Raw genomic sequence first — 7,858 nt, 5'->3', positions numbered from 1 at the left:
AAGTCATTTAAAGCCCACTAATAGGACCCCCCACACACTCCGACTCTTAAAGTATAACTAAAGGCAATACTTATTCTGTAAAGAGGTTATAACCCTATAAAAAAAGATCCTGTTTCTTTAAAGCATGTTAAACTACATAGTGCTTGTGTGGTGTCATTTATCCCTTTCTGTGCTGTAGAAAACCTGGTTGATCCTGTCTGTTTCTGTGTCTCCCTTAGTGGGCTGACCACCGTAACTATGGCTGCTGATCCATAATAATGTGGTTTGTTGGCGTGCTTCCGTCAGCCTGCAGTCTCCCCCTTCCCTCCCTGCCTATCAGCTCCTGTGTGTGTGAGCCAATCTCCAAACCCGCCCCTTCTGCCGTTATTCGGTGTAGCAGTAAAGCTAGTGCTTATTTATTTATTTTTTTTTTCAATTCTGCAGCTGAATACCTTTTTCCACATCCCCAATGTGACTTTGTGTGATCGCCTGGCCGATATCAGAAGGGAATCTCAGCCCCTCCCACTGTAGCCCTTAGATCTGGGAAGGAGAGCTGTGGGCGGTCACATCGGCTATGTGAAAAACGGTATTTAGCTGCAGAATTAAAAAAAAAAAAAAAAAAAAAACACATGCACTGTGTAGTGTAGCTTATTATAACAGAGGGGCTGGCAGTAATTGTGAGCACTGATTTCACAACCACTTTAGGCTTTAGACCCTTTGGAGAGATTAAAATTCCTTTCAGTTTTTATTGCGGTCTGTGTCCCTGTTAGGGAGATTCAACCTGTTTGTTCTGGTAACCGGTATTACCAAAGGTAAAAGAAATCCCAAATTTTGGGTTGTCGCCAGTACAGGAATAGAGGGGAAATCTACCAGTGGAGACACCAGGGACTCTCTCACTTCCTGTTTTGGCTATGGGACAGGATGTGAAGGTAGATCTCCCTAGTGTGACACAGATGGCAAAAACAACAGACTCTCTAATCTATCTAAAATGAAGAAAAAAAAAGCGTTGTGCCTACAGGAGGCCTTCACACTCCATCACTCACCTATCACCCTCCTCTCTCAGAACCTTTTTTGCTGATTTGGATAGATTAAGGCAGGGTTCACACTAGTGCGAATTGGATGCAGATTTCCCCCCACATCCAATTCACATGTCAGGAGAGGGTGCCTGGCTCTCAATGGAACCAGTTCACACATCTCAGTGGCAGCTGCAGAGTGGATTACACAGGGGCCCTGTGTGTCATTGGCTCTGTTTTCTGGTCAGAATTCAGGCAAAAATTTGGGCCTGAGATGAAACAAGGACACACGGAACCCTTGCTGTGAGCCAAATCTGTATTAAGTGTGAACCCAGCCTAAGGGATGATCTAACCTCTGCTGGGGGTATTTATTGCCATCTGAGATATTTCCCTTCACTTCCTGTCCCATATCCAAAACAGGAAGTGAAAGGAAATCCCTCTCCAAAGTGAGTATATTCCCGTTTGTCACCAGAACTAGTGTTCCCATTGGAAACTTTACTGTTACTCTTACTGTTCTGGGGACAACCCAAAATTAGAGATTTTCTTTTACTTTCACTTTTCATGAAAATGGTAAACAAGACAAACAGAGAGGGTGGATCTACCTAATGGGGACACAAACAGCAATAAAAACCTGATAGGGATTCTAATCCCTCTCTACTCTATCCAAAACTACAAAAAAAAGAAGTTTTGTCTATAGTTATATCCTTTTTTTTGTTTCCTCCTTTTTTGGAGAACACATCCCCACACCTGCTGGTTTATCATGTTGGTGAGAATTAAAGTGGAACCAAACCCTCCTATACTTTTCAGCCAATGAAGCTGCTATCCTGCTCTCTCTTTGATCTGCAACTGCCATGGGGCTGCACATGTGATCAGTTATGACAGCAGCTATTTGATGGTTTGACAGTTTGGTTGAGAACACAAGCACATGTAACAGTTATTGTTGTTGGAATGTACAGTATCTCGCAAAAGTAAGCACACCCTTCACATTTTTGTAAATATTTTATTATATCTTTTCATGTGACAACACTGAAGAAATGACACTTTGCTACAATGTAAAGTAGTGAGTGTGCAGCTTGTATAACAGTGTAAATTTGCTGTCCCCTCAAAATAACTCAACACACAGCCATTAATGTCTAAACCGCTGGCAACAAAAGTGAGTACACCCCTAAGTGAAAATGTCCGAATTGGGCCCAAAGAGTCAATATTTTTGGTGCCACTGGAATCCTCTTCCACTCCTCCATGATGACATCAAGGAGCTGGTGGATGTTGGACACCTTGCGCTCCTCCGCCTTCTGTTTGAGGATCCCCCACAGATGCTCAATAGGGTTTAGGTCAGGAGACATGCTTGGCCAGTCCATCACCTTTACCCTCAGCTTCTTTAGCAAGGCAGTGGTCGTCTTGGAGGTGTGTTTGGGGTCGTTATCATGTTGGAATACTGCCCTGCGGCCCAGTCGCCGAAGGGAGGGAGATCATGTCTGCTTCAGTATGTCATAGTACATGTTGGCATTCATAGTTCCCTCAATGAACTGTAGCTCCCCAGTGCCGTCAGCACTCATGCAGCCCCAGACCATGACACTCCCACCACCATGCTTGACTGTAGGCAAGACACACTTGTCTTTGTACTCCTCACCTGGTTGCCGCCAAACATGCTTGACACATTGTGAACCAAATACGTTTATCTTGGTCTCATGAGATCACAGGACATGGTTCCAGTAATCCATGTCCTTAGTCTGCTTGTCTTCAGCAAACTGTTTGCAGGCTTTCTTGTGCATCATCTTTAGAAGAGGCTTCCTTCTGGGATGACAGCCATGCAGATGAATTTGATGCAGTGTGCGGCGTATGGTCAGAGCACTGACAGGCTGACCTCCCCAGCCCTTCAACCTCTGCAGCAATGCTGGCAGCACTCATACGTCTATTTCCCAAAGACAACCTCTCGATATGATGCTGAGCACGTGCACTCAACTTCTTTGGTCGACCATGGGGAGGCCTGTTCTGAGTGGAACCTGTCCTGTTAAACTGCTGTATGGTCTTGGCCACTGTGCTGCAGCTCAGTTTCAGGGTCTTGGCAATCGTCTTATAGCCTAGGTCATCTTTATGTAGAGCAACAATTCTTTTTTTCAGATCCTCAGAGAGTTCTTTGCCATGAGGTGCCATGTTGAACTTCCAGTGACCAGTATGAGAGAGTGAGAATGATAACACCAAATTTAACACACCTGCTCCCCATTCACACCTGAGACCTTGTAACATTAACAAGTCACATGACACTGGGGCAGGAAAATGTCTAATTTTGACTTATGCCTCGTACACACGTACCGATCGTCGGCCGACCGATCGGCCGTCTTTTGTCCAGGGCTGTCCTGTCCGCTGAAAAGTGCAAAAGACTGCACAAGAATTTTGTCCGCCGACTGCAGAAGTGATGTCATGTAATGGTTAACTTTCCTTGTCTTTTTTCTTTTCTGAGCATGCCCAGTCTTGCAAATCTGCTGTCTGTCGGCCGAAATCTGTACTGACTGGCGAACAATCGGCCGTTCTGGTGTTGGCCAACAAAAATTTTAATGCCTGCACGACAGATTCTTTTCGGCCGAAAGTGCGCTGTCAGCTGTCGGAAGCATCATACTAACAAGCCTACAATCGGCCGATCGGCCGTCGGCCGAATATTTACGGCCGACAATCGGTACGTGTGTACGGGGCTTTAGGGGTGTAGTCACTTTTGTTGCCAGCGGTTTAGACATTAATAGCTGTGTGTTGAGTTATTTTGAGGGGACAGCAAACTTACACTGTTATACAAGCTGTACACTCACTACTTTACATTGTAGCAAAGTGTAATTTCTTCAGTGTTGTCACATGAAAAGATATAAAATATTTACAAAAATGTGAGGGGTGTACTCACTTTTGTGAGCTACTGTAACTGTTTTATGAAAATTTTAAATTAAGTATAGTTCCACTTTAATGTATTCAGTTTCCTGCATCTTCCAGGGATACTCGCATCACTCATCTTAGAAGGCCTCCTGGTACTATGCAGCGCATCATCTGGGGGGCGTGCATCTTTTCCTGGTTTTTACAGCCAGACCCTTAATCAAATGCCCCTGCACCTGTGAAATCAGGTGGCTGGCTGCAAGAACTCAGAGGACACAACCTGCTCCCAATTATGTCAGAGAAGAAGTTGGTAGCATGGGACCTGGTGACTAGCATAGGATCCCTACAGAACAATGCTAGGTTGGTGTGTTGGGCATTTGAGCATGGTTTTTTTTTTTTTGGATTACCCAGAAAAAAAGGGAAGAGAGGGGTTAAAAAGGCACAAAGTGGGGGGTTGAAGTTCCTCTTTGGCACTTGTCGACCGCCTGATGCATATTTACTGCGGCAGGCAGACTCGGCTGCGTGAAACCACGTAGACCTACGTCAGTTGCAGGCGCGCTCTCGCCTCCACCAGGCAGCAGGAATGCCGATCCATGGGACCGGTGGCTGCGATTGCCGCCGGGCACCTGCGATCGCACCCCGCTGAGAGAGAAGGACGATCAGCTATTGTAAACACAGCTGACCATTCTTCTCTCTGAAATGATCACAGAGAGCGCCTGTGATCTTTCTATATAGGATCACAGGTCTCTATGATCATTTCAAAAGCCCAACCCCCCCCATACAGTTAGTAAACACTCCCCTAGGCTCACACTTAACCCTTTGATCGCCCCTGGGTTAACCCCTTCCCTGCCAGTGTCATTATTACAGTACCAGTGCACATTTTTAGCACTGATTACTGTAGTAATGTCACTGGTCACTGGTCCCCCCAAAAGTGTAAAAAATGTCAGTTAGGGGTCTGATCTGTCCACCGCAAGTTCGCAGTCCTGAAAAAAATCGCAGATCACCGCCATTTCTAGTAAAAAAAAATACATATGAGAAATCTTTCCCCTAGTTTGTAGACGCGATAACTTTTGTGAAAACCAATCAAAATACTCTTATTGCGATTTTTTTTTTTTTTTTTACCAAAAATATGTAGCAGATTACAAATTGGCCTAAAATGATGAAAAATTTAGATTTTTACATTTTGGGGGGGGGGGGGAGGAATGTTTTATAGCAGGATGTGAAAAATATTGATTTTATTCCAGAATTGGCGCTCTTTTTTTGTTTATAGCGCAAAAAATAATACTCGCAGAGGTGATCAAATACCACCAAAAGAAAGCTCTATTTGTGGGTAAAAAAAGGACATCAGTTTTTTTTCTCTACAGTGTCGCACGACCACACAATTTACTGTTAAAATAACACAGTGCCGAATTGCAAAAAATGGCCTGGTCATTAAGGGGGCAAATCCTTTTGGTCCAGAACTGGTTAAAGTGGATTTCCAAGCTATACCCAACTAATGTTAAAAATGCCAACAAAAGAATATAATTCACAGTGCGCTGTCCTTGTGCTAATATGAGCTAATACATCACATAAAAAACACAGTAAAGTGCATTAATCGTAAGATGAACTCATCCTGAATTAACATATCTGTGCAAATCAAGTCCATCGACGCTGGTTACAGAGAAACGCGTTGGGAGGGGCCTCACACGTGATGTCATTCTTCAAGTCCGGCTGACCGATTGAATCTGCTGGTTGTTTGTAACACATGCTGTTTTTAGCCCCCGTTCACACTAAGGCGACCTGTGAGGCGACCTGGTCGCCTCACAGGTCGCCTTCCATAGGGAAGCTGCGGACCCGTTCTAATAGGAGCGACACAAGTCGCTCCAACTTAGAAAAAGGGTCCGGAGCTTCTTTGGGGCGACCCGGAGCGACCGTCATAGACTTCAATGTTATGAAGTCCGTGCCGGCCGCTCCGAGGTCGCGGCGCGCTGCTCGCACCGCGACCTCGGAGGTCGCCCCCCCAAGTCGGATCGCCCCAGTGTGAACGGGGCCTTACTCCTTGAAAATTGTAAGTGTAACTTCATTTTTTTTTTTATTAAAATGTATTTGTGAAATACTACACTGTGGATTTTCCTCTGTACTTTAAGTTCCTCCATGCAGTTTATTTCAGTTTAGGAGATCTGTATAACGCTGCTATGCAGAAAGCCATTTATGATCTCTATGTGGGATCAGAGCAGCTAAGGAGCTCATGTAATCATTTGTGGTGATTCCTTTTGGAGAGCACTTTTTTCCTTGGTGGTGCATGTTGTTGTTTTTTCACAGCAAGAAAGAAGAATTGTTGATGTTTTGCATACTGAGCACCTTTTTGCACTTTAACATACAGTACAGACCAAAAGTTTGGACACACCTTCTCATTCAAAGAGTTTTCTTTATTTTCATGACTATGAAAATTGTAGATTCACACTGAAGGCATCAAAACTATGAATTAACACGTGGAATTATATACATAACAAAAAAGTGTGAAACAACTGAAAATGTGTCATATTCTAGGTTCTTCAAAGTAGCCACCTTTTGCTTTGATTACAGCTTTGCACACTCTTGGCATTCTCTTGATGAGCTTCAAGAGGTAGTCACCTGAAATGGTCTTCCAACAGTCTTGAAGGAGTTCCCAGAGATGCTTAGCACTTGTTGGCCCTTTTGCCTTCACTCTGCGGTCCAGCTCACCCCAAACCATCTCGATTGGGTTCAAGTCTGGTGACTGTGGAGGCCAGGTCATCTGGTGCAGCACCCCATCACTCTCCTTCTTGTTCAAATAGCCCTTACACAGCCTGGAGGTGTGTTTTGGGGTCATTGTCCTGTTGAAAAATAGATGGTCCAACTAAACGCAAACTGGATGGTGCCGCTGCAAGATGCTGTGGTAGCCATGCTGGTTCAGTATGCCTTCAATTTTGAATAAATCCCCAACAGTTTCACCAGCAAAGCACCCCCACACCATCACACCTCCTCCTCCATGCTTCACGGTGGGAACCAGGCATGTAGAGTCCATCCGTTCACCTTTTCTGCGTCGCACAAAGACACGGTGGTTGGAACCAAAGATCTCAAATTTGGACTCATCAGACCACGGCTGCGCTATAAACGAAATAAGAGCGACAATTCTGAAAAAAAAAAATATATACTTTTCACTTTCTGCTATATAACATTCCCAAAAAAAAATGTAAAAATCAAAATTTTTTAAAGCGGAGTTCCACCCTGGGAATACTTTTTTTTTTTTAATAAAAATACCCCTGGGACAGTCGGGGCTAATATAATTCCACAATGGATAGCCTCTGATCTGTCCCGGGTTGCACTTACCTTTTAGGACAAATACTTACCTTGAAAAAGTATTGTCCAGCGCTGCCATCTCAGGTGTGGGCAGCTTGAAGCCAGCGCGATCCTCTTCGGCGTCCTCTTCCGTCTTCTTCGGTCCCACGATGCACTGCACCGGCCCCGCCGTCACTTCCGGTGCGCGCGCGTCATCCCTGCACAGCTTCTGGGCATGGCCAGAAGCTGTTTAGGAGGGAATGACGCGCGCGCCCCGGAACTGACGTCGGGGCCGGTGCAGGCGCAATGATTCCTGGGAGCGATGACGCTCAGCTCCCAGGAATCATTGCAAAGCCAGGAAGTGACGATGGGCCGTGGCCGCCGAGGGGAGGAAGAAGGAAGTAAGGTAAGTATATTTTCTTCTCTACGAGGTAAGTAAAAAAAAAAAAATGCGATTATCCATTTGTTTTTCAGGTGACCCGGAGCGAGAAGATGGAGGTAAGTATCATTTTAGGGTGGAACTCCACTTTAACATTTTATGCCAATTTGTTGTCTGCTACGTATTTTTGGTAAAAAATACCGCAATAAGCGTATTTTGATTGGTTTGCGCAAAAGTTATCGCGTCTACTAACTACGGGAAAGATTTATGTCATTTTTATTGTTTTGTTTTTTTTTTTTTTACTAGTAGTGGCGGCGATCTGTGATTTTTTGCGGGACTGCGACATTGCAGC

General features: G+C 44.8%; 1 protein-coding gene across 1 annotated transcript in view; it reads left to right on the top strand.

Moving 5' to 3' along the window:
* The window catches only part of UBXN7 (UBX domain protein 7), a 76,761-nt gene that overhangs the window by 862 nt on the left and 68,041 nt on the right, over nt 1-7,858 (top strand). The gene's annotated exons all lie outside the window — the stretch shown is intronic.

Source organism: Pelophylax lessonae (genome assembly GCF_965119305.1).
Source record: "Pelophylax lessonae genome assembly, chromosome: 3".
In the NCBI taxonomy this organism is placed as follows: Eukaryota; Metazoa; Chordata; class Amphibia; order Anura; family Ranidae; genus Pelophylax; species Pelophylax lessonae.
Note: the sequence above shows the minus strand (reverse complement) of the source record. Positions and strands in the feature narration are given on the sequence as shown.